Here is a 26,587-nt window from a genome sequence, read left to right on the forward strand (position 1 = left end):
AGCGTCTGGGAAACCAGGGCTCTATTGTTGTCACTAGAATGATTATGCGGCTTAACCAAAATATGGAGAGTGAGAGAAAAATAAGGATTTCATCCAGTGGCTGTGTGTGTGTGTGTCTAATGGTGCGTTCGGCTACACGTGGTGAAGCAGGGGAGGAAGCCGGGGAGGCTTGGGCATCCAGTGGGCGCAGTCTCTTCCTGGCTCTTCTCCAGCTCCTAGGGGTGAAGGATGCGGTTCAGAAAACGCCACCCCTCCCTGTTCCTCCAAGCCTGTAGCTCCTTTAAGCAGGTCCGCATGTGTCTGTCTCCTTAGAGAAGGCCACTAGCAGGTGACAGCAGCTGTCCTCCGATGTCACCCCAGAAATTATCCCCCAAACAGAACAGACTACATCCTTTATTAAAGAGCTGGGCATTAGATCCCCAGAATGTAGTCATCTTCCAAGGGCAAGTCTCTCTCCTTGAGGCCGCCATCCCCCCTTCCTGTCACCCCCAGGCGTGGTGACCACCATCCTACTCTTGGTGTCCATGAGTTCAGACTTTTTAGATTCCACAGGAAATGAGATCATGCAGGACTTGTCTTTCTCTGTCTGACTTAGGAAATGGTAATTATGTGACGAGGGAGGGGTTAGTATTTCAAGAGACTCTCAAATCACCTTAAACTTATACAATGTTAGGTGCCAATTATATCTCGGTGATGCTGAGGGAAAGCCTGTGGTCCTCCTGTTTCCCCTTCCCAGCTCCTCCGTGCACCAGCCGGCCTGTCCCGGGACCTCAAGCTGGACAAGGCTTCTCCCACCTCAGACAGCCACCAGACACCTGAGCAGAAGCGGATGAGCTGCTTCCCCCAGGGCATTATTGCTCACCCAGTTCCAAGTCACCAAGGGGGCAAGCAGCGTTTTAGCGACGTTGACAAGTCCAACAAGGGGAGAGAGATTGATCTTTCCAGCAAGAGGAAATTATTTAATGAAATGCCGTAGACATGGGGAGGACCAGACTGAAGTGACATCCCATTAATAACTTATAAAAGCCTCTAATCAGTTTGGGTTAATTTGGTATTCATTGTAAAAACATTCATCATGGGCACTGAAGTCCATGACAGTAGCCAAGAAATTAATATCACCGGGATGGAAATTGCCTTATGTATCCTCAAATAATGGATGGAGCAGTTTAGTGAGTGATGTACTAGCTCACTGGGGGTACCCTTCAAGTTTAACGCAATATGCCAGCTCTTCGTGTCCCCGTGGCACTCAGCCACTTAATGTGTCCTCAAGTACGTATGCTGAGTTTTTGTCACTTAGTCTGAGTGGGGGGCAGCGTGACAGAGCTGCCTGACGGTCACAGCTGAGGAGTGAGTGGAATTAGGATGCGGCGGTGGGACTTGTTCTTTCCACCGAAGGGCTCTCTGAAGACACGGGGATTTCCAAACACATAAGCAACTCATAACTCTGGGATTTTGGAGGAAGTGAGGGAAACAATGTAAATAGGAAAGTGGAGTTTAAAAACTCGTTGTCCTGCCGTGAGTACAGGGGAGGGGCACGGGAGAAAATCCATTCTTAAAACAATACAGAACTACGTAGCAAGAGTCACTGAGACACGCCACATGTTAGCACAGAAGTCCTTCTACAGAGAGTCCAAAAGCGGTACACACAACACACTCAGAACACTGCTGTCTAGAAATGATAGTTTGTAAAGGCCGTCAGTATCCTAAGTGTTTATAGGAGAGTGATTTAGCAAAGCATGGCCACTGACAGGATGAGCTGTTATTGAAAAAGGTAGATAGACTGTATGTGACCTTGGGAAATGGAGCATCTATTAATTAGTGTTAGGACTAAAAATAAGGTGTTTGGTATATGTTTTGTACGCGGGAAAGATAATTATTTTGGTCTGGCCGAACTGGGCCCATTTTTATCCACTTCTCAAGTTTCCTGGATACTGGAAATGTTCCTGGAACGTTATATATATTCATTTAAAATGGGGAAAAGAGAAAAGTCATTGTAAGATCTGACTGTGGGAGTCCTGGTGGACACACAGTCGGTGGGTGTGTACGCAGCCTCACGCGGGCTGGAGCGCAGGCCGTTCTGGGGGTGCCGTCGTGAGGAAGCCAGTCCCCGGCGGTGACCGTGCCCGTGGTTCCGTGGGCTACAAAGCTCTATGCAAATGTGTCCTTTCTCCTGTCTCTCCGGCAAACCCTTAAGACAGTATTTTCCAGGCAAGGCAATTAAGAAGAAGGTGGAAAACCAGGCCTGACCTCATTATGCATGTCAGTCTGGAGCATAAACTTAGTTTCCTCCTCATCAGAGCTCCCGAATGCAATTGCACTGGAAACAGTGTATCCGTCCGAGGACAAATTTAATTTAGAAGGTGCCCGCATCAACCGTGGGACCATGAGGTCAGAGAATTTCAGGATAGTCCATCAAATAGAATTTAAAAGCAGGACCAGAATGGTCTGTGAAGGAAGAGCGCGTTTACTGTTGGCTTCCTTAAATCATCTAAGCAGGCAGTGATAAATTAAAATGACCTTTTTTGACCCACGATGGGGTGCCCAGGGTGGAGGCCACAGTCCTATCCGCAGCCCCAGGCAGACGTCCCCCATGACACGGAGAGCAGGTTCTGGCCACGTGAGGATTTGTCCAGGTGCCTAAGAGGAGCTCTGAGTCATTTATGCTGCGAAGCGTTCTTCTTTGTGTCCGTGATGGGCTTTCTAGACCATGTTGTGAACATCTCCCATTCGAGCGGAGGGAGTACCTCTTTATCACGAGTCCTAAAATGTTTTGCAATCCGAAAATGTCAAGAGAACGGCTCCACATCCTTGTCTCCATAGACTAACCATGATTTCTTCTTCCTCTAAACTGCTGTAACTTCATCCATGCCATGGACCCTAGCAGACCAACACGGGTCTCTTGATTTTCTTATTCAACTCTTTCAGTTTTGAGTAATTATCTCCCAGATCCCATGTAAGCCGCTCAAGGACAAAGGACATTTTCTACTGCATTTTGATCACCAACAGCCCATTGCTCTGTATCTTGCAGAATACAGGTTTTCAACAAATACTTGTTAAATGAATGATATCCAGAAGGGAAACTAAACTAAATGTCAGATTTACAGGCATAAGATCCCCAATTCATAGAAATTGGAAAAAGCCAGTGTCATAAGCTGAAACTTTTAAGATTTAACAACTTGTCTGATGTTTAATTGGCTCAACAGATTATGAGACACTATGGAAGGACTTTGGGATTTGGGAGTCAGACTTTTCTGACTTTTCTGTTATAATAGTATAACAGTTTGTTATACTATTAATCATCTCTAAACAAAGACGTGAGTCTTCACTATTTTTTTTTTTAAAGATTTTATTCACCTATTTGACAGAGATCACAAGTAGACAGAGAGGCAGGCAGAGCGAGAGGAGGAAGCAGGCTTCCCAACGAGCAGAGATCCTGATGCGGGGCTCGATCCCAAGACCCTGAGAACATGACCTGAGCCGAAGGCAGAGGCTTTAACCCACTGAGCCACCCAGGCGCCCCGTGAGTCTTCACTATTAAAATTTATCAAGAACAGGCAGGCTGACCTAAACCTTCTGACCAAAGAGTTGGAACTTTGGCTTTCCAGAGGAATTTCAGAGACTAAAACCACCTCTGTGCTTACCCCAACAAGACACCTAAGGTGATTTCGTCCTGTTTAACACCAGACTTGCTGATGAGCCTTCCCCACTTACCCTCCAGTGAGCGCGTCTGGACTGGGAAATGACACGAGATACTTAGCGCCCAGCACCAGCAATGTTTAGCTCACTCGAAACTGGATGCTTCCAAGAACCTTGGAGAGATTTTATCAACACCTAAGCCAATTACTTGCAAATGATTCCTTCTGCCTTCTCTTCGAAACAGACTTCAGGGGACTCCTTCTTCATAGCATGTTGTTAGCCTTTATTAATTATTGCAAACCAATTACAGATATGAGAAAGGCATAATACTTCACTTTTTTAAGGAAACTTTCCTGACACGCTGTTTTTCCATTCTGCCCTGGCTGTGTTCATAGCCCGTGAGGTTTTCTGTTGCCTGTCTGACTCCTGGGGAGTGTGGGTTGACTTTAAATTTACATTAAAAAAAAAACAACCTATAATTTTGATATAAAAAATTGCATTCTAAAAAGAACAATATTACAAGGGAGCACAGATAGCCAATGAATCAATTAAAAACACAAGGAAACCAACAGAAACCAAAAACAGATCCCGGGCGTCTGGGTGTCTCAGCCGGTCAAGCGTCTGACTCTCGGTTTCAGCTCCGGTCATCATCTCAGGGTCGTCAGAGCAAGCTCCGTGCTGGGCATGGAGCCTGCTTGAGGTTCTCTCTCGCCCTCTGCCCCTCCCCCCCCCCCGAAAAAACATATCCGTTTTATTTATTTTGGACTGTGTTTGTTGTTATGTATAACCAGGTTAAAGCCTAGTTCAGCTGCTTCCACTTAACAAAGAACACACAGCAAATTCGTGCGTTGACCTTTCGTTTTGGTCTTCAGTTGGGAAACTGACCGTTTATCTGAATGGTTCTGGTTTTGACTATGGTGGCTTCAGTGGCCGCTAACGGCGGGAGGTGTGTTTTCATTCCCTCAGTTGGGCCTGAGTTAATGAGTGTACATGTGCAGGGCAGGAGCCGGTCCCGGCCCCACTTGTCTGTGGCCTTGCCGCTGAGCTTTGCGCCGGCGGAGCAGGGCCACGGGGTCTGTTCCCACGAGCGACAGGCCTGCGGGGCGCCCCGCCCTCCACGGCCGCGCAGGGCTCTGCTTGGCTGTCACCTGGCCTCACCCGGTTTCTATGCATCCTGTGGCCGTACCCGCTACTCAGCCGGAGACACCCCGTCTCTGCTGTTGCCCAGATCTGAAGGGCACACTCGACTCCCCCACCTTCCCTTCTCTGCCTTGATCCGGCAACAGGCGGCGAGTTCTGCGGTCTTGGCTGACAGCTGGCCTTGCTCCTCCGCTCCCACCGTCACTGCCCCCCGGGTTCCTGTAACAGCTCTGCCTGCTGGTCTCTCTCCTGGAATCCACTCCTGTTCTAGAATGTCCTCCGGTCTGCAACGGAGGGACCATGCCAGCTTTCCCACAAGAGCCGTTCCATTCTTGCGTGGATTCCTGGAATCCACTCCTGTTCTAGAATGTCCTCCGGTCTGCAACGGAGGGACCATGCCAGCTTTCCCACGAGAGCCGTTCCATTCTTGCGTGGATTCCTGGAATCCACTCCTGTTCTAGAATGTCCTCCGGTCTGCAACGGAGGGACCATGCCAGCTTTCCCACGAGAGCCGTCCATTCTTGCGTGGACTCCTGGAATCCACTCCTGTTCTAGAATGTCCTCCGGTCTGCAACGGAGGGACCATGCCAGCTTTCCCACGAGAGCCGTCCATTCTTGCGTGGCCCTTAAGGAGGAGGCCCCAGCCCTACGCCCTTCCTGGGTGTGTCCCCTGCTGTCACCTCCCTGCCCCGCACCCCATGTGCCCAGGCTGAGGACAGCTGCGGTGAACTGCATCCAGTCCCTGGAACTCGACCTGCTGCCGTCAGTCGGACACGCTCCTAATCCCCAGCTCAGCCGCACTCCCCTGCCGGCCGAAACCACATCGCCTTCCCGATCTCGGCTCACTCCTGCGTTTCCCCACGTCGTCCGCCCACAGCCAAGACTGGGCTTGGAGACCCTCTGCTTCCTCTTCTCCCAGTGCTGTCCCCAGTGTCACCCCGGGCAATGACGTTCTGCTGCCTTGTTGTCTTCCCCCACGGACCGCAGGCCCCTTCAGAACAAGCTCCCGCCTGCCCCGGGTTTACAGCCCTGACGTCCGGGGGGCTGCGGACCTGTCAGACGCTGAATGAGGCGCTCGGTTCAGGGTGTTATTCACCAAGGAGCAAGTCAGTCCCCTTTCCAGTAGCAGCATTACCCCCAGTCTCACTCGTCCTGCTTCGTCGGTGTCCACCCTCTGCTCGACGTTTGCTGACTTCCATCCTGGGCCGTAACCCGGGGCAGACCCCCCTTCACTCCGGACCTTCTCGGCCTCCGTAATCAGCCGTGGCATCGCCTCTACACCCAGGCCCAGCCGCATTCCAGTCAACTCCCAGATTTTCAAAGAAATTATAGTAGCATAAACACATATTTATGTCATTAAGCTTACTTTCTCCATAGCCGTAGGCACTCTTAGATTTTTAAAGTTAACTGAGAAGTGTGAATATTTAATGGAACTTGGATGACTGATCAAGTCACAGATTCCTGTAAATCAGATCACCCAGGACAAGGTTCATGGTGGCTCAGTGAATTCTGTCTTTTAAATTTCCTGTGTTCTGCTTTATAAGATTAGCTGACTCCAAAGTCTTCCTCTCAGAAAATACAAATTAATAAAAAAATAAATTAACAGGTCAGTGGGAAAGCAGACAATCTATTGTAGACTGAGGTCACCAGCTGCAGCCTCCATTAGCTCCTAGCAGCACGGGTCATCGCCCCGTGTCCCTGATGGACCATGTCTGGCTGGAAATCGGTGTCAGAACCCAGCCCGTCACCAGCCGGGGCTGCATCAGGGGCAGCCTGATGGTTGCCAGTGGTTTCCCAGTGAAGTGACCGTTGTCAGTCGTTTCTTCCAATAACTCTGAAGTTTATTGGCTAAGAGCTCAACAGCCTGTAGACATTTAGTGGAACAAAAGGGCTTTGGTGTAGATGCTGGTTAAGAGGAACCGTTCTCAGCTGCGCTACGGTAACTCTGGAAGGACCCACATGTGGGCGTCATGCCCAGAGGTTCCCGTGTGTTGAGAGGCTCAGGCGTCAGGCTGTGGGAGAGCTCCCAGGAGCCTGTCCCATGCAGCCGGATGTGAGCGCCAGGGACCCAGATGCGGGCAAGAGGGGACTGGGTGGGCTCGTATACAAGCTGGGAAGCCTCACAGCCATGTTCCAACTGCATGGCGAAACCAAGGATCGGTGAGATTACGGAGGCTGCGTCTTGAACCCCCAGGCCTGTAACAAAGGCCTGTCCATGTGTTTACATGGGCATTACCGACCAATAGGACATTTCCAGCGAGACTGTCCCTTCCAAGAGGCAGCCGGACCCCATCAGACTGGGAGGTCGCTAACTGCCTCGCGGTTTGCCACGCTTCTGGTCCCTCGGTGCCGTGCGAGGTTAACATTAAGACGTCCCCAAACTGGTTTCTCTTTCCCTCCTCACTGTGGGCGAGGGGTCATTGTCCATGTGGATGTAGATGTTCCACACAGTAACCACTTTCCGCGTGATGGTCTCCAGTCAAACCTACAAGCAGTAACGTACACTAGAAGGACAGCCTGAAGGAACAGAGGCACTGGGCTGGTGGCGGCGGGCTGTCCCCGTGCGGTAGCATCGGCTGGGACACAGGACAGAAGGACACAGCGACCCCTCCCTTAGGGCTTCCAAAAGGCCAGGCGAGGACGCCCCTGCCATTTATGAGCTTTGGGGGGGGCTTGCTGTCAGACCCGCTGCTCCGGCTGACCTCGCACATATCGGCGGAGCAGAAGCAGCCCTCCACCACGACACCGTCACAGCAGGACGTTGCGTGGGCTACACAGTGGGTGGTCACATGACTTCTGTACCGCGTGTGCCTTGGTGCGCCCAGTCCCCCGAGCATGTTCTGGGGAAATGTCCTGGCGGTCTTTGGCACTGTGTGTGCAAGAGTGTGTGTGTGTGTGTGTGTGTGTGTGTGTACATGTGCACAAAACACACACACACACAGAATTTAAAATAATAATTCAGTTCTTTTAAAAACACTTTTGGAGAGGGGCATCTGGGGGGCTCCGTCAGTTGAGCGTCTGACTCCTGATTTCAGCTCAGGTCTTGATCTCGGGGTCGTGAGATGGAGACCCGTGTCAGGCTCTGTGCTCAGCAGGGAGTCTGCTTGGAATTCTCTCTCTCTCTCTTAAATTAAAAATAAATGTTTTTAAAAAACACTTTTGGATGATTAGTTGGAATTACATTGTTTCTACCCTAGCTGAGAAAGAATTTATAAACTTAAGCTACTGAATTTTCCCATACATGGTATAGTGACCAATTTTTTTACTTTTTCAAAAAAATGAAAATGTCTCTTACTAGAATTTTATCATTTTCTCCATAAATTGTTTCCACGCATCTCACTTAAATGTATTCCTAGGTATCGGATGTTTTTGGACCTGTTTGATGTTTTGTTTTTTCAGATGTGACTTTTTAACTTTATGTTTGCTGGCGAGCAGAACCACAGCTTCACTTTTCTTATCGATTCTGTGTCTAACAGCCTGGCTAACCCCCTTTAATTCCAATAATTTATATATGGCTTTTTTCGGATGGTGGATTTAGACAATTGTATCCCCTCCAAATGATGACTGATTCCAGTGCTCCTCTTTTGTCCTGTGCGGGGCTCCCGTTCCCCGTCGTACGTCTTGCGCTCTCTGGGACAGCCGGTGTCAGTGGGCTAGGAGGTAACTGTAGGAAACATCTCTTGTCCGTTCATACGCAAGATGCTCCTGAGGTTCCCTGTTCCCTGTTTAGCGGGACGAGGCTGCAGGCTGTTCGGTGCACGGGCTCAGCCGGCTCGAGGAAGGTCGCTGCTATTCCGGATTGCGCGGAGGCTTCCTTTGCTCCTACTGTTGTGTTTTGTGTTCTGATTTCTCAACTGGAATGGATTTTGAACTCGGTGTGTTTTCTGCTTCGCCCAAGATGATGGTGTGGTTTCATCCTCTCGTCCGCCAACGGGAATGGTGTAGTGATCAGCCGGAAACCAGCCCGAGGTCACCAGGATTAGTCCCACCAGTGATGGTGCATTTCCTTCTCTACATGTGTATTTTGCCGCACTTTTAAGACGACTGTCCTGTAGGATTTTTGCATCTGTGTTCATGAATAAAATTGATCCGCTGACACGATACATCACATTGGTGAACTTGACTTAGAAGACTTGACTGAGTGGTGCTTCCCCAAGGGCGCACACAAAACTAGGTACGAACTCCTCTAACTTCAAAGCCGAATGTCATTTATCACAAACGCCAACAAACCGACACAACCAGCCAACCGCACGCAGTAACGTTGGTTTTCGGGGCTGGAGTTGTAACAAAACCGTGCGTGTGGCGGTTGAGAACAGGCTATGGCACAGCCGAGCAAGGCCTTCATTTTTCAGGCCTGTGTTGCCATCTTGTGACTGCATTTCTGTGATTTTTCTTTCCTTGACCTGCTGAGAAACCATTTTTGGACTAACACAGCCCTGATACTGCCACGTCGCTTGGCAGGAATGTAGCATTTGTTGACATTATCAAGTTCGCCCATGTTCTCTCCTCACTGGCTCACAGTGTCAGAGTGGTAGTACGTAGCAGTGTGCTCGTGAACGCAAACCCAGGGGCTAGACGTGGTGATGGTTCTTGCCTACTAGGCCTTCTGGTGGTTGAGAAGATTTCATAGTAAATGATGAAGAGTTGTGTCAAAATAAACACAGGAAACTTAAAAGTCCTTTAAAAGAGCCTTTGTCCTCAGACTCCTTGCTTATGGCCACTCAGTTCAAGAAACACGCATCTGGACTTTACTTGTTCTCAGAAGAAACCCTCCGTGAGCTTTGTCGAGCTGCCTTTCAACAAACATTAGCCTTAGGAACAGTTGACTGTCCTTATGGACAAGTCCATCTGTAGAACCCCAGTGAGTGGTAAGAAGCATCCTGGAAAAGTCGCTCCTGCCTGGGGGTTCATCCATGACTCGGCCTATAGACGTCACCCTCCTCTCATGGACTCAGGACGACTCTTTTCATCATGACCTGAAGGTAACACGGATGGTGTCCATGGTCCCACAGGGACCTCATGACACTGGAGCTCTGGGTGCCCGTGGGGAGCCCATGGGAAGTGGGGAAGTGGCCCTACCAGCCGGGCTTTTTTAGGGTCCCATGTGACAAGCAATTTGGAAGTGTTTGGGGTGAGCCTGACACTCTCCTGAGTTCGTGTCTCTCCACATCACCGGGGCAGAGCCCCCTCGGTGTAGACCCACGGCAACACGCATTCAGTGGAAGGTCTGGAACATGGTTTTAGGGGTTACATGAGCCCCCCGAAGAGATGGTGCAGGTGGTTAGTAAGGGGAGCGGTCTGTGTTCAGTTCTCGTCGAGCTCTGCTGTGCACACGAGGGCCCGTCCTCGATAGCTCCTGGTTCCTGCTGACCTCCCTTCCTAACAGAGAGTGCGTGCCTTGGGTCTGGAGCTTTCTGTTGTCCTGGATGGGATTAGCAATAATGTTGGCTTTTTTGATGTTTATTTTGTGTTCCCCTCATCTTCACTGCTAAAAATACGGGTGTTCCGTGCACACTAGAGATACAGAATTTCCTTTATAAATGCAACTTGTTTATGTAAAGAGGAAATTGATTGGAAAAAAACAAATTAGAGTAGCAGTGATGCGCCTGCCTGGTCCAGTCCTGTCAAGGTGCTTGGTGGTTGGCAGCCTCTGAGAAGCATTCCTGCAGTGGAAGGAACCCAGGGTTACCAACCTGAGCTGGACTGAAACCCAGCCCCACCCCTCACAGGGTCGTATGATGCCCGCGACCCCCCTCAGCCTCCATGTCCACATTCGTAAACAGGGTAGAAAGACCTCGAAGGGGTGTTGTGAAGGTCACAGAAACAGCTCGTGGGCAGGCTCACCCAGTGTGTAAGTGTCCGTTCCCTTCCTTGGCCACTGATGTGGAAGGAGAAATCTAATGGTGTCTTGAATCGGCCAAAGCTCGAATAAATTTTGCTCAAACAGTGAGAAAATTACAAGACATAAAAGCATAGACCTTGGAGCCGTATTAGCTTTTCTTGACCTTGAACCTCCAGAGTCAGTTTCCTCACCCACAAATCAAGAATGAGGAAGCTTCCTATTTTGCATGCTTATTGGGAGAATCTGTAGCGTCCTTAAATCACACAGCGGCAATCCCATCACGGACACCGTCGGCTCTCAGCAAACGAGGGCGTTTTGTTCCGGTCCGTGTTTGTGGCGTCCCTCGCCTGTGTGACACGCGCCGTCCTGTCCCTCGCCTGTGTGACACGCGCCGTCCTGTCCCTCGCCTGTGTGACACCCGCCGGCCTGTCCCTCGCCTGTGTGACACCCCCTGTCTTCCCAGGTCCCAACTTCAGGTGCACAAAACTCTGTTGTTTGGGGGGAAATCATCTCATAAATGGGAGGGGGGGTGAAGAGGCACCAAAATGTGTGGGGTCGTTCTCTAGGGCTTTGAGAACTTGGGTTTTCCAATCCTAATTTATGATTCTGGAGTAGCAGCTGAGTCTTAAAGGCTCAGGGGTGGGGGCAGGGAAGCCCAGCTGCTCGCCATCCTTTCCTCCTTGCCGCGGCTTTACTGGAGAATTGTTGTCTCTGCTCTTTCTTTTTTTCCTGAGTTACATTCTACCTCTCAGGGGTCTTTGAGGAAGGGTGGTCCTGAGCGTCCCTAAAAGGAGGTTTCAGAAGCAAAAGCCTCCAGATTTAACACGCGTCATGGTAACGCTGGTCCCTCCCAGCCGCCACAGCATGCTGGTCCCCAGCACGGCAGCAGGGACCCCCGCCCCGACGCTGTCTCAGTAAGCCTCCCCCAAGTCCCATCTGCAGAACACCAAGTCATATTGTGCTGCTGGAATGTCTCCTGATATTTTAAGGAGTTTGAAACTTTGCTCTCCTAATTAACATTTCCATCTTGCTAAAATTCTGAGTGCACTGATGTTTCAGAAGGGCTAATTACCAGGCTCCCAGCAGAAGGTCAGCTGCGTATTAAAATATTTCATCGCACGATCCCTGCTGAGCTCAAAGGTGCCCTCATTCAGCCGAGCCAGCCTCCCAGACGGTGGGAGGCCCCTGGCTGGTGCGGCTCCCAGAGTCAGGGGCCTCTGCTGAGCCAGGCCCAGCCCTGGGCTCTGGTAGGCCCTGTTACTGGAGAGGCTCCCACCTCTTAAGAGTGGTCTGTCCGTACGTGCACAAACCCGACGTGTGCGGTGGGGTAACCAGCACCTCTCCTGGCCACCCTTCCTCCCCGGCTGCAGGCACGGAGCTCCCTGTCGTGTGGCCCATCACAGCCGTGCAGCTCCTGTGAGTCTGGAAGGCTCCGGAAGGTTCCGGCTAAACCTGAGCAAAAACAACCCTCCTGAAATACCTCTCCAGCGCCGCTGGGTTAGTTACAGCTGCCATGTATGACGGCTGGGGTACAGGTGTGTGTGTCTGTACAAGAAGATGGACATGTGGGGTTTATACAGATTCTCAACCTGTCCCAGGAGTTCCCAATCCACGACCTAAGTAAGGAGATCAGCTTCTGGTCCCTCAGGGCCCGCGTGCCCTCCCCACTCTGGATGAGTCACCTAAATCCTGGGTGACCAGCTGTCCCAGCTTTTCTGGGACTGGGGGGGATGTCCCAGGCCGTTCAGATGCTCAGTACTAACACCGGGGGTGTCCCAGACAAACAGGTCTGTCGCTCACGCGGGGACAAGTCTCCAGAGCAGGGAGCCCCGCCCCGCCCCAGCCCAGGGCTCCGGGTGAGCCCGCAGCCCCTCCACCCTTTCCCCTAAGCACACCCACCCACCCCGATCCCCGAGCAGCTGCCCGACCTCACGTGGGAGCCCGTTCGTGGGCTTTTCCCCACCTGCGGCCTCGGTGCCTCAGATCACTGGGGGTTGCCAGCTCACATGAGGTCCGGAAGAACCGCTGCTCCTGTGTCATCGCCCAGAGAGGCTCCGTGTCTGTGTGCGGGGAAAGCTGCCTGGGGACACCACAGAGAGAGCTCGTGTCTGGTGCAGGACGAGGGGAGGACAGCATGAGGCCCCAGGCCACCCGCCCTGCCCCCACTTGCCCCAGCCACGGCGCACATCATGGGGGCCGGCGCGGCCAAGGTCAGGAAGGAAGAGCTCAGACAAGTCTAACCAACAGAACAACCGCGCGTTCGCCCGGGGCACGACGAGCGGGCAGGACGTCACCACAGCCTGGAGAAGATTGCTGTTCTGACGGACACCATCCATGACGTAACCCAAGAAAGTGTCACACGGTTTTAGAAACGAGTCTCACCTCCGCGTTTTTAAGACACGGGAATGTGCTAAGTGATGACTACAGGGCAGAGAGCAGACAGTGCCCTCGGCCACATGCGAGTGACCTGGTGGTCCCCGAATTTGGAGGTGGGGTGAGGGTCGTTGAGGAGGCTTCCTGCACCGCACAGGGCCATCCTGGGCTCTGCAGAGCAGGACACGGACATGTCACTGTGGACTTAGTCTAGGCTCCCCGGCCCCGGAGCTGCCTCCCCTCGGGAGATTTAAATACCCCGAGACACGTGACCCGAAACACCCGTTGTGCCTTCACACTGCCTTCCCCCGGCCTGGGGCTTCCAGGTACAGCCTGTGACTGGTGGCCGAGCAGGCCGTGTGTGCAGAACACGGATCCCCATGTGGAGAGGAAGGCCAGGGCAGCACCCCACGATCCCCGGGAGTTCCTCCTGCAAGCTGAGGTCATTTTGGCCGCGGAACCAGAGGCCCCCAGTTAGGTCTGCTCATCCCCACGGAGCAACCCGCCAGGAGAGCCGGAGGGTTCTCATCTTCTCCAGAACGTTTAGTTGTTTTAATATGAATTGCCGAGTGATACGGGGCTCATTTCAAACAGAGGCAATAATGGCAGAAAACAAGGTCAGGCTGGAACAGGGATAGCATTGAAAGTCAAAGGCGCCACCTCCTCCGTGCAGGCTTCAGGGACTGACAGGCTCTGCCTGGCTCTAGCTACACCCACCTTGTGTGGTAAATACCCATTTCCTGACCTTCTCCCTGGACACACGACATCCTGTGGGCGTTAGGAGAGTGACCCCTTCGTTCTCTTACCCTGACTCTCGCTCAGTCCCAGGGCCAGGCTCATTTTTGCTAGTTATTAATTATTATTATTTATTGATTTTTCTATTGTAAAAATAACAGAGAACATAGAAAAAATTTCACAAAAAAGGGAAAAAAAATCTCCTTATCATAGTATGATACACTTCGTGTCCACAGATAATTACTGTTAATATTTTGTTATCTTCATAATCTTGCTTCCCAGAGTAGATGCCCTCCTCATACAGCTATCAGTATTCCAGCCCAACTTCTGTGCCTACTGTCGCGCAGTTAGCACTTTATATAATCAAATACTCGTACGCATCATTTTTTATACTTATGCAATATTTCATAGAGTGGATTTATAGAAATGTATATAACCATTCTCTCGCTGGACATCTAGACTGTTGATAAGACTCAGTATTAGAATCGATGCAGTAGAGTATTTGGGGCCTAAAATGTCCCTGATTCACAGTGATGGGATCAAGAACTCTGAACAGTCTTGGGCTCCACACATGCAACTCTAAGTTGTTTTCCGTGCGCTCCCTCGCCCGTTCTCACGGCATATCCACCAATACCGGGTCTCATCATTTAAGAAAAATATTGGTGATTCTACGATTTAAAACAGTCTTTGCTAATCTAATCCAATGACATAACTATTTAAGTCAGCATGTATGTAATTATACTCATGGTTGATTAAATTGGCGTGTATTTAATAGTAAATTGGTACTTTTCCATAAATTTTTCACAAATTAATACCCATGCTATCTTTTCTTGTGAATTACCTGGTCTTGGTCCATTCATCTTTTTCTTTTTCTTTTTTTTTTTTAAGATTTTGTGTATTTGTCAGACAGAGCGAGAGAGAACAGGCGGGGTGGGCTTGGGTGAGCAGACAGAGGGAGGGGGGGAAGCAGGTTCCCTGCTGAGCAGAGAGTCTGATGCGGGGCTTGATCCCAGGACCCTGAGATCATGACCCGAGCTGAAGGCAGAGGCTCCACCCGCTGAGCCCCCAGGCACGCGGCTCGTTCATCTCTTACTTCCTTCCACCGTGTAGATACGAGAGGACGGGAGATCAGTGGTGGAGGGGTACAGGCAGCAGAAACGGGTGTGCGGCGCCCCGGCCCCACGGCAGGGTCTCCTGAGCAGGCGCGGCAGGCTTCCTAGTAGGACGCGCTCTTCCTGCCCTGCCTGCCCTCTGGGGAGCCGCCAATGAGCAGTAACAAGCTCAGAAACTTGTCGGGGGGTGGGGAGTGAATGTTTTCATCACCTCGGGAATATTGTGGGGCACGCATTTCTTCGGAGCAGAAGACTTTTGGCAACCGAGGAAGCTTCTTGTGAAGTACGGTCTGCAAGTGTTGATGAGGCAAGAGAGGAAGACACCGTGTTTGCTACAGTCAGTGAACTCGCTGCTTGTGGGGAGTTTTCCAACATCGGTGTTTCCCTGCAGCCTCTGTAAAGACCCGGGGGTCAGTCATTCTTCCCAGGAGAGCGCTCAGGATTGTTGGTTCTGATGGTCTGGGAGAGGCCGCGAGGCCAAGCGCAGGGGCTGCCGCATTCCCGTGCGCATCGCCGTCACGGGAGGGCTTGCTAAGTCCCACTGGGTCTCGGTCACAGCCCGAGAGGGAGCATTCCGATGTGTTCCCCGGCATCATGGTGCTGCTGGCCCTGGGCTGTCCTCGGGAGTCCCGGGCATAGTGGATCCAGAAACAGGGTGTTCTCGTTCTGCCACTTACCAGCAGCATGACCTTGGCCAGAGCTTACCCGTTCGGAGCCTTTCCAAGGTGTCTGGACAAGGAGAGGCCACAGATCATGGACTCAGAGTCCTGGTTCTTCAGCCCACATGGTGCACCGACCTGCACGTGACAGGTCTGAGTCCTGCTTTCCCTCCCCCCAAAAGGGGGGAAATAATCCACAATCAAACCTGTCTCAGAGGATTAAGAAAATTAGCATTTGAAAGTGCAGAACAATGTCTGGCTGACAGGAAGCCCTCATGAGCATGGAATGAAAATAAATACATATGAAGCATCTGCCCACGCTGGGTGCCGTAGCGAGCCCTCAGCAAACAGTAGTGACCACTGCTGGGATCATGGACGCGATTCTGCCAATCAGCAAAGACTTCGCATCAACCAGTCTGCGAGGTTCTGACGTGGCCATGAGTGGCCATGAACAGAAACACAGCTCAAGTCTCCGCGTTCTTGGGACTTCCGTTTTGTGCAGATTCCGTGGAGGAGGGTCCAGTATGGGGGAGGGAGGGGTAGGCGCTGCATGCAAGCTTCAGAGAGCGGGGTCACCGCCATCGGCTATCTGCACGGAGCTCACCACGCAGTGCAGTGGAAGGACACCGTTTTGGGGTGTTCAGACTCAAGCTAAGCCAAGATTCCTGGAGGCCGAAAGGAGCACGAAAAGGGCACTCAAGGATTGTGCCACGGTGACATACGGTGTTCTTGGGCTGACTCGGGCTTCTTCAGAAGTGTTCTTAGATGGACACATCAGGGCTTTACCAGTAGATCATGCACCTTTTCACCGCTTCTGCTGACTGACCCTCATCTCTACATCTGCGAGCCTTCGAGGTTCATAGATCTCTGAATAGCATCAGATGCCGCCTTCGGCGAACGGGAGAACAAACCCTCAAAGCTATTCTTCAGAAAATGCAGGCATGAGACATCCTCCCTAATCCAGAATGCTCATGGTTGCACATGGCACACGAGCTGGTGTCCATTGTCTGCCCTAATTTTGTAAATATAAGCATGGATGAGAATGTGCTTAGACCAGGCAAGGAGCTCCTGGAGGACAAAAACTTGTTATTATCCACAATACCCATACAAGGAAGAGCTTTGCAGAGGAAGAACAGGATTTTTCAGTTATAGGAACAGCATTGCAAATTAAACTAGAATAAACAAAAAAAGAAAGTCTCTTACCTACCAGGGGTACACAGGATTGGCATCAGGCGTAGCTGTATCCAGGTGCTAGAAGCAAATCCTCAGGTGTGCACCTGTCTCTCCCTCAACCTATCTTGCTTTCTTGCTTTCCTTTTTCCTGCCACACTGAATCCTTTAAAGATCAGCAGCAAGCTCTGACACCCACAATAACATGTCGTGATGCTTGGGGTTCAACCAGTGAGTTGAGGGGCTAAGGGAATGCCAATCCCCTTGGAGCAGAGACTTGGAATGCCCGGGGCCCACATGGCCCTGTCCGGGGGCTGCCGTGGACCACACAGGGTCATGGTGTGGGCTGTGGTGCTGCTCAAGATACAAGAGGAAGGAGGGAGCAGGATCCCGTTCAGGGTTGCCCAAGGTCATTCAGGGTCACCAGGCTGCTTTCACGGTAAGGATGCGTGCTGCCCATCTCCCCGCAGCCTGAGACACGAATCGCTCCAGACCAAGGGCATGTGGCCCCTTCCACCCGGACTGTCTGTGCTCCCATCTCAGGTGGGATCATGGTTTCCGACCTGAGCCGCTCCACGCATCTCCGGTGGACACCAGCCTCCACCCACTTGAGTGTGAGGAGACGCTCAAACTGCCTCTCCTCTAAGCCATGTCCAGCCAGTATCACACCTGGGAACTCGCCCGTGTGGTGGCGTCCCCATGGCCAGCACGAGGCCCATGCCACCATCGTCCCTCGGCGGGACTGCCCCACTGGGGTCCCTTGTCCACTCGTTGTGCCCTGCTCCTACAGGGCAGCGGGTGGTCGTGGAGAGCACAGGACGCACGGCCCCACGTTTACAGCAGCTGACAACTGCAGAGACCACCGGAGCCCTCCAGGTCCCCTGTCCTTAGAGGAAAGCACAAAGGCATTACTGCAGATGGCAGGGCCTGCCTCGGCTCTCCCGGCCCCTTCTCCACCACGCCCTCCACCCAGTCGCCTTGAGCGCCAGCCTCCTGCATTCCATCCCGGGTGCCTCCACGTGCCTCTGTGTCCTGCAGGGCTCAGTCCCTCCTCCCCCGGGCCAGCCTCCACCTTCCCTTTCCTCGCCCACTCCCACGCCGTCCTCAGGAACCCACCGCCCAGGCCGCCTCGGGTGCCGTGCTCTCTCCTGCCAGCACTTCCCGGCCAGGGGGAGTTTCAGGAACCCAGACCGTCCTGGGTGGTCCCGGGGCCTCAGAGACCCTCGGCCACGAGGGGGCTGTACGCGGTGATCGCACACGTATTCCTGCAGAGAGAATGCTGGTTGCTGCGTCCGGCCGGGCCGCCGCTCCGTGTTCCCAGGTCTGCAAGCAGCATCACATGCGTTTAGCGAACCGTAAAGTCTTTGCTCCCGTGAGGAGGCCAGCAGCGTCACGGTGGACACCAAACGTGAGGGGCTGAATAAATGCCCACGAACATAATGTGTTTGGAGATCTCTTCCTTGGCTTGGGAAAAGGTAGCACATCCGGACTCTCCGGGTTAACATGTGTGTCCAGCGGTGAGAGGACACAGGGAGATTTTTCTGGGTGGGTGACCACGGTCTCCTCGAGCGTGAAGGCTGCCTGCTGGGCGGGTCGTCAGTGTGGCGTTCCCGGTGTCTCCTCTGCGTCTGGGTTGGCGTTTTGAAAGCATGAGGCAGCGCAGGTCCCTTCTGGTAAGATAGTTTTAGATTATCCGTCAGACTTTTCTTTTCCTGGCACTGGAGTCTGCCTGCAGGATCAAAACCTTTTTAACTTGCTGGAGTGGGCGTGGGCTGTGATGGGGGACCCAGAGTTTTGCGGGACAACGTGCGGGAGCGGCTGTGAGGACCCTGCTGGCGGAGGGGTCGTGGCCGTCTGCAGTGACAGTCAGCTGGGCTGGACGCGTGCTCTGCTCTTCACGTGTTCCCTTCAAACCTGCTTTAGGACCTTCAGGGTTTCCTCCCATGGATCATCTCCGACAGGTGTGGCCAGTGTGGCTGGCTGTATTTCCAGGGCGGGACCAGTTAAGTGGTTTTTGTCGAGACCTGCCGCTGTCTGGGAGAGAACCAGCGTAAGAACCAAGGGCTCCGAGTTTCAGGCTGGTGGAGGTCCTGGAGATGTGAACCATCTGCCCAGGTAGACGGAGTTGTCGCCGCTGCCCAGATGCGATGTGGCCCTGCCCAGCACGGGGCGGGCGCCCAGCCTGGGTCATCGGAGCCACTCGAGTCAGGGGATGTGAGCTTGGTGGGGACCTCCCCAAACTGGGCAAGAAAGCCCCGGGATCTTAAAGCCCCTCGTTGCTGAGCAGCCTGGGCCTCCCCTCCACCCGCCCATTCTCCAGATGCGGTTCTAAACGGGGATCACAGACGGCCCCTTCCTTGCCCGAGCAAGCAGAGGCATAGCCAAATGACAAGTAATAGGAGAGCAAAACAGAGCAAGGAAAGAATTTATTTAATGTCCTGTGATAGCAGTCTCTGTTCCCCTCAGAAGAGCACATGGCATTCTTAGCCCTATAGGGCAAGCAATGTCTGGGCTTCGATGGTTTGATAAACAACACCGTCCCTCCGTGATAAGATCTCTTTTCCTTATTCATGAGTACAAACGCTTCTGTATCTTCTCGGTCTTTGTGTGGGTGTTTGATGGACCCGTCACGTCCTTGACCCGTTCTTTTAGCCGCACAGTGAACATGGTTCATGCGTTCCGCTCAGGAATTTATTCTAGTGACACTGGAGACGCAGGCAGATTCTGGACGAAGATGCAGCCATAGCATTTTTATTGTGGTAAAAACAGAATCGAGTCAAAAATAGGAACATAATTAACATCTCCGAAGAGACGTGTCCCAGCGATGCTTCGTGAGGTCGAAAAGCATCTTTGACATAAATCTTACATTGGTGTGCAGAGTCATATGTTATATGACCTTAGTTTTATTAAAAGCTGGAGTTTGTACCCATCCACCAACACACACACACACACACACACATCTGGGAGGGAATAAAACACATCAAAGTCCCTTCCCGTAGCCCTATTCTGTGTGTCCGTGGGGTCTGTAGGATTACCACATCCTTCCTGTTTTCCTTACGTGCTGTGATACTGGGCAGTGCCTGCGGCCCGGGGTTGGTGGGTTTGGGGGTCCTCATAGGCAAGCTGACTGTGGGACGTCAGCCAGTCTGCTGTCCAGAGAAACCCTCGCTCAGTGTTGGGGTGTCTCCCTTGTAATGACTCCCTGGTCAGTTCACTCCGGGAAGGACTCGGAGCTCCCACCGTCCTGGGTTTCTGCCAACACGAGCCCAGGGAGGATGGGTTGTGCCTGGGGCCTGAGGGCGGCTCCGAGCCCCTGTGGTGGTCTTGTATCGATCGAGCAAGCATTCTGACTTGAACATCCATGAAAGCCATGCTGGCGTCCGCTTGGTCCGGAAGACTAGAGACAAGAACTAGTGCTGAGGGGTGGTGGGTGTCCCTCTCCCGCAGGATTGCATGAAGCAGTGCCCCCACCACCAAAAAGCAGCCGAGATCACAGCTCCGGCTTCCACCCAGTATGTACTGGTCCCATCGTCCAGGCGCAGGGTGTCAAAGACAGTGTCGCCTACGTTTAGAATCCCGTCTGCCACGCCAGGTGTCCAAGACGACAAGAAACAAAGTTAGTCCAAAGTCAGTGTCCATGCCGACCGGACCGACCCTGAGTTCCAGATGACCTCACAGCAGGGTCTTTCAGTCCGTTAGCCACGGTCGGTCCTTCCAGCTCTCTGTATGGGCCTGTCGTGGGGGGCGTTTGCAGGACTGGACGTGGCATTTATTGTGCATCTAGAAATCAGAGCCATCTGGGAGCACGGGCCTGACCAGGGCAGACTCCCAGGGACCTACTGGCCGCCGCCATCAACGTTTTGCTCTTCACCGGTCTCCTAAAAGATATGTGGCCCAGGCTGCAAGATCCAGACACAAGATCTGTGTTCTGGGGACCTGTGATGTGGGTTAACTGTGTGGAGCACGTCCCGTGGGGTTGGGATGGCCTGCCGCAAAGACGATACTTCGCTTTAGGAATGAATTCCTTACGAGGGCTTCCGAGCCCGTACTGAGGGCTGGTCGCTCCCGTGCACAGGCGGCTCTGTGTTTCACCCCGGGGATCAAATTCCATAGCATATGTAATGGGGTCTCTCATCCGTACTGGCTCCGGAAACATTAGCAACGTGTGCTCGCCCAGGACCGGGGACAGCTCGAGACGTCAGGCAAGGGGAAAAGCGCCCGTTAAGTAATTCCTGCTCTGGGGGCGGCACCTTGAGGTCAGGAAAGTCGGCCGCCCAGGCCAGCCAGAGAGGCCCGGGGAAACACGGCCGCCGGGGTTTCTCAGCCGCCGGGTGGGGAACCCACACTCCCCTTCAATGCCAGCATGTGGGGCTCGCTGTGCATGTTGAAATGGCTGTGAATGCCGAAAGATGTGGAAGCTGGAGGGAATCCTGGAGAGCCAGGCGACCTCCCATCCCCATGGTGGAGGAGGTGAGGTTCGGCGAGCGACCCACGCGACGCAGTCCGCCGGCGGTCTCCACCGGAACCGAGGTTTCTACCTCGAGTCCCGTGTACCCCCACCTCCTCATGCCACACCCACCTCTGCTGCTTTTGCCCATCCCGGAGCTGCTCCGTAGGCGTCCCCGTTGGCCTGGATTTTCCAGCAGTGAACGCTGACTTGCACCCGATCACCGTAATGATCTCGTCCTTGGCTCCTGAGCCCAGTAGCCCCCACTGCAGCGTCCGCGCCCGTGAGCTTTGTCGTAACCCCCGCGACGTGAGGATAAGCGTCTTACCACCACTTACTCTGAGTCCGTGTTGGAAATACTGAGCGTGTTCGACTAACACTCCGTGGCTGCACTCACACGGGCAGAGCTTGATTTCTTCTGAGTTAACTGAAGTTTCAGGAGCTTTTGGATTCCAGAACAAATGAAAGCCTCAATTAGTCAAAACCCAGCTAACTCCTGTATTAAGTATCAGGGTGTGCTGCCCGCGTGGAGGAGATCCGCCAGCGCACGGAGCATCGGGGAAATGAGTCTGGGCAGGGACGGCGATTCGGCCCCGTCTGTTCATCTGCAATACACCGACGGTTCTAGGCCATGAAAATGTGTGATTCTGTTGATGACCTTAGGCAACAGGGTCCTGACTCAGTAATAACGCCACGCCGTAGACCTCGTTCTAGTCACTAAACCGGGAGAGCAGAAAAACATGGAAATATTTCCCTCAAAGATGGAAACCGAAAAGATCTTTTCTTTACTTCAGGAACTCACCTGGAAAGTCGGTTGAACTGAAGTTCACGGCCCTCCGGAGAATTCCGACTCACTGAACTTTCCCAGAATTCACTGTAACCATGAGAGTTGAGTCATGTGACCGCAAACCGTATTGAGTCAAAGTGCTCCTTAAAAAATCAGACTAATAAAAAGGTGAAGTGTTTTGTAAGAAATAGTGAAGCTTGTACTTCCAGTCCCGTTGGGTTTGTACTTCTGACCTCTCTGTTGAAGACCCGGGTGCGGGCGGGCCGGGGGCAGGCTGACGTGGCTGTACGTATGTGGGCTCTCGCCTGCTACTCCGGGGCGGCAGAAGGAACTAAAGCGCCCAGAGGTGAGGAAGGGATGGGGCTCGGTGAGTCAGGACACGGGGAAGCAAACGTGCCGGAGACCTTCGTCCGCCATCTGGCTCACACGGGTCCGTAAGGGGCACGGCCACACTCGTAGTCCTGGTAAGGATGCCGAGCGGGGAAGAGGGGCGTCCCCACCTGGCTGGCATCTGAGGGGACCATGGAGAAGGACGTGCAAGTGCTCAAGGGGCAGCAGCTCTGGACGGCAGTGAAGGCGACACGGATCAGACCATCAGAAGCTGCCGGCGAAGTCCAAGGGGGGCGCGCAGGAGCCACACGTCAGGCCCTCAAAGTAGAGGAGATGCTCCCACTTCCCACTCCCTCATGTGCCCTGCCTGGACCTTCGTGCTCCCTCATGCCAGAGCCTCTCCTCATGCAGCCACGTGCGTGTCGTGGAGAGGCAGTCACGGGGAGGGCAGCAGCTGGGCGGACGGAGCCCAGCACAGCCTCCCGGGAGGCCCGAGACACGGGCAGGCAGCGGGGGAAGCCGTCTCCGGTGAGGAGAGAGAAGGTCCTGAGGAGGGGACACTTGGAAGCCCCAGAAAGGGCAGAGCTTCCGGAAGGGGCATCAGCATGGCAGGGTGCAGGACGCGGGGACTGTCTGCTGTCCCCAGCAGGTACCGTGGTGCCCGGAGACCACACGGGGGGAGAACAGAACAATCTGATTCCTTTGGGGAAACCTGAGCACATGTTTTTTAAAGCTTTCTGGAAGAGAGACTCGAGGCCAAGCTCCGTGCCTGGGATCACAGGGCCTCGGGGTGATGACGCGTGCTGTAGGCTCGGCAGCCTTTCCACTGACGATGCTCGAGTGGCCTCGGGTCCCAGGGCAGCTGTCAAGTGCGGAATCTGGACAGACACCGAGGGCACGGTCATCCTGAGATAGAGGTGGACAGCCCCTTGACTGAACGGATTCTAGAACCGCGGCTGGTAGGACCTAGGAGCTAGCCAGCGAGGTCCCGCAGTCACGCAGCCCCAGACCCAGGCCTACCTAAGTACAGCAGGGCACGGGGGCCACCGGTGAGTGCTGCTGTGTCAGCCGGAAGATCCTAACAACGGTGACACTGTGACATCACCCTGGGCGTTTGTGTTCTTCTGCGTGAGAGAGAAGCGGCCAGAGGAACAGTGGGGACTCACGGTGGCTCCGACACTCATCCCTGGTCTCGGGCTCATGGCTGGTTAGAAATCACACCGTTCGCTTATTTAACAAATTGCTATAAAGAGGCGGTGTGCCATGGCACAGACCGCCTGAGTCCCCGAGTTCCTGTCTCCCCTTGGGGCACAGCGTTTCGCATCCCCAGGGCCCCTGGCTTGGACCCCCACTGCACCGCCGGCCAGCAAGCTGGAGGTCAAGCTACTCAGCCTCCCTGCGCTTGTGTCTTCCTCCTCGAAACAAGGCCGCGGCGGATCCACAGCGTCGCGTGAAAATGAATGAGCGTTTACCAAGTATATGAAAATGCATGGTCGACATGTGCCCACAAAATAACCCGAAATGGACCAAAGGCCCGAATGTAAGTGTTAAAACTATACGAGCCGAAGAGGAAACCATGGGGGTAAACGTTCATGACCTTGAACTTGGCCATTCTTAGATGTGACATGAAAAGCACAAGAGGAAAAAAGAAAAAAATTCTGTAAATTGGCCTTGAGCAAAATTAGAAGCTAGTCTGGCTCCAGTGTCGCCTCCCCCAAAACCTCTCCTGATCCCTCCCGATGGAACGGGTTTTTATGGTGGTGATGTGACAACAGCAGACACGCCACTGAGCCAGCACTCGGTGCGGGCGCTGCTCCACGCACTTCCCAGCGTCCGCTTCTGCTGCCGTCTCCAGTGACGGAAGAATCTGAGCCCGGGTCACGCCGTGCCGGCTCTGTGCCCTCACGGGCTGTGGCGCGGAGCTCTGTGCCCCGAGCTGGTACAGTCTCGACCCCCGTTTGCAGATGTGAGCCCCTGCGTCTGCCTTTGCCCCGGCAGGTCCCCCTGTGTCGTCGGCCCACCGTGACTCCTGCAGGGGAGGGAGAGTGAGGGAGACGGTCAGGCCAGTGTCCTGGAGTCCTGGAGGGCCTTGAACCCTGGACCAGACGTTTAAACTCGGTTCCATGCCCCAGGAAAGCCACTGCTGGTTTCCAGGAACAGTGCTTTAGGAAACAGGATCGGGACTGGGACGCGTGAGATGCTTCGAGGGAGGGAAGCAGGGACACCTTGCTCTATGGGGGCCCTGGGGGGGTCAGCCCCAGCAGGGTAAGGGAGAAGCCACTGCAGGAGGGGAGCTAAAGTCTCTGCACGTCGGGGGGCGAGGCGGGGACCGGAGCGGCACGGGGAAGGCATCGAGGTGCTCCCAGGGCGCTGGGAACCGCGGTGATGGCCCATGTGCCGAGCAGGGCTGGGGGGTGGAGGACTCCGCCGTGGCCCCAGTGCCTGTCCTGCCCCTGCCAGCGCCTGTCCCCAGGTGCAGAGCTGCACACAGCCCCCGTCTCCGACCCTGGGAGCTCCACCGGCAGGTCTGGAGGAAAACGGAAAACGCCTCCCAAGCACAGCACACTCTTCCTTACAACGTGTTTCTTTTCATTTTCCTTCCATTAAAAATAAAACAAGGTGATAAAGGATTTAATGTCTATCGGAGCACATCTTACTCACTCGAAATATTAATTGGCTGTGCTCTGATTTGATTCAGAAATTTATTACAGGCTTAGAATACATAAAAGAGGTTAAAATTTAGTAATAACATCTTCCCCTTAGGCAAACTCACGAGAACAGCCACTGAAGTTAGATCAGGATGCATACGTGTGTCTGGGGGTCTCCCAGCTCCTTCCCGGTTGGAGTGAATCCCGGAAGCGCCAGGCGTCCTCAGCAGAGATCTGACACTTGGCACTTTCAGATCTGCCGTCGGTGAAAGCCATCTGGGGAAACTGCCTTTTTTGCGTTTTCAATTTAAAAAAAAAGTTAATATTTCCACCTTTTCCTCTCTCCGTGGTCTCTTAAAAGACACTGACGGTATTTTTTATAGACTCTTTTAAAAGAAAAACACCTGGTTTGAGTCCTGTGCCTGGTCCACATGGCTGGGATGGCGTGGACGTGGCCCCTGGACATGGAAGACTGGAGCAGGTGCAGAAACTCGGGGCCCAGCAGGTGTGCACGTCTGAGGGCTCGGACACTCTGCCGACTCTGGCAGAGCTTCAGGGGACATTGGGTTTTCCCTGGGCCATGGGTTTGCCCATTTGGCGGCACGCTGGAGTCACGCGGGACCCTTCTTTAAAATTCTGATTCCCGGCTCTCGCCCCTCGATACTGATCATGGGGCTGGGCTGGGGACCAGGCAGTGGGGTTTTAAGGGCTCCCCAGATCCTGATAGTGGCCAGCATTGGAGAACCACTGACCAAGACCGTCCTGCCCTCCACGAGCGGGTCACCGCCACCCAGCGACTCAGGAGCACCTCTGCCTTCACCTAGACCTGGGTTCACTCAGCGCAGTCAGCGACCCCTCCCGGCTGGTGTCCCCAGCACCCCCTTGTGAGATGACCGGGCCAGCCACACGGTCCCCCACTCATGGCCCTGCTGCCTTCTCGTCGCCGGAAGACTCACATCAACTGGGTTGCCCCTGATGCTGGTGGGGTTCCACGAGAGGGGACAGACCCTGCGGGAGCCGGCACCTGCCATTCCCTGTCCCTCACCTCCTCGCCACCTCCGCAGACACCCCGCGCCCACGCCAGCTCGGCTCTCCTCCTGTGCTGCTGCTCCTGTGCACTGAGCTTCTCGGCCCATCTCCGTCCTACTCTTCGCCGCGCCCTTAGCACGAACAGCACTTTCTTGAAACCCCGTCGCCTCGCGCGGCACGGGGGACCCTGGGGGACCTCAGGCTGAGCGAAATAAGCCAGTCTCAGAAGGACAGATATTGCGTGATTCCATTTACACAGGATGCTTCGAGTCACCAGCTTCGTGGAGCATCAGCGTTCGTGGGGACAGTCTCTGCGGGGATGATGGGAAGGTTCTGAAGATGGTGACGTGCTGGTGGCACAATCGTGTGAATGCGCGATGCCACCAGATTATACTCTAAACCGTGGTCATGGTGGCCAGCTTTGCATCGTGTGTGTTTTTCCACAGTAAGAAAAACTTCCATCATGTTCTCAGTGAATCGTTGACCTAAGTTAGGGAATCCTGTTCTGTGTTCCCGGAGCCCCGCTCTCCCCATCAGAACTTCTCCTGGTGAAGTCTGACTCCTTTACCGGATTGTAAGTGGAATGAAAGCCCGTTTGTGTCCCACCCCATTAAACACGGCACCTCCGGTGAGGGGCACGGGGGGTACCCCTCGTTAACTGACTGCAGTGACTACCGAA

The 26,587-nt window shown here is 53.6% G+C and overlaps 1 protein-coding gene across 4 annotated transcripts in view; it reads left to right on the top strand.

Annotated features, from left to right (window-relative positions):
* DPP6 (dipeptidyl peptidase like 6) overlaps nt 1-26,587 on the top strand; it is an 848,700-nt gene that overhangs the window by 709,154 nt on the left and 112,959 nt on the right. The gene's annotated exons all lie outside the window — the stretch shown is intronic.

Source organism: Mustela lutreola, chromosome 4 (genome assembly GCF_030435805.1).
Source record: "Mustela lutreola isolate mMusLut2 chromosome 4, mMusLut2.pri, whole genome shotgun sequence".
Lineage (NCBI taxonomy): Eukaryota > Metazoa > Chordata > Mammalia > Carnivora > Mustelidae > Mustela > Mustela lutreola.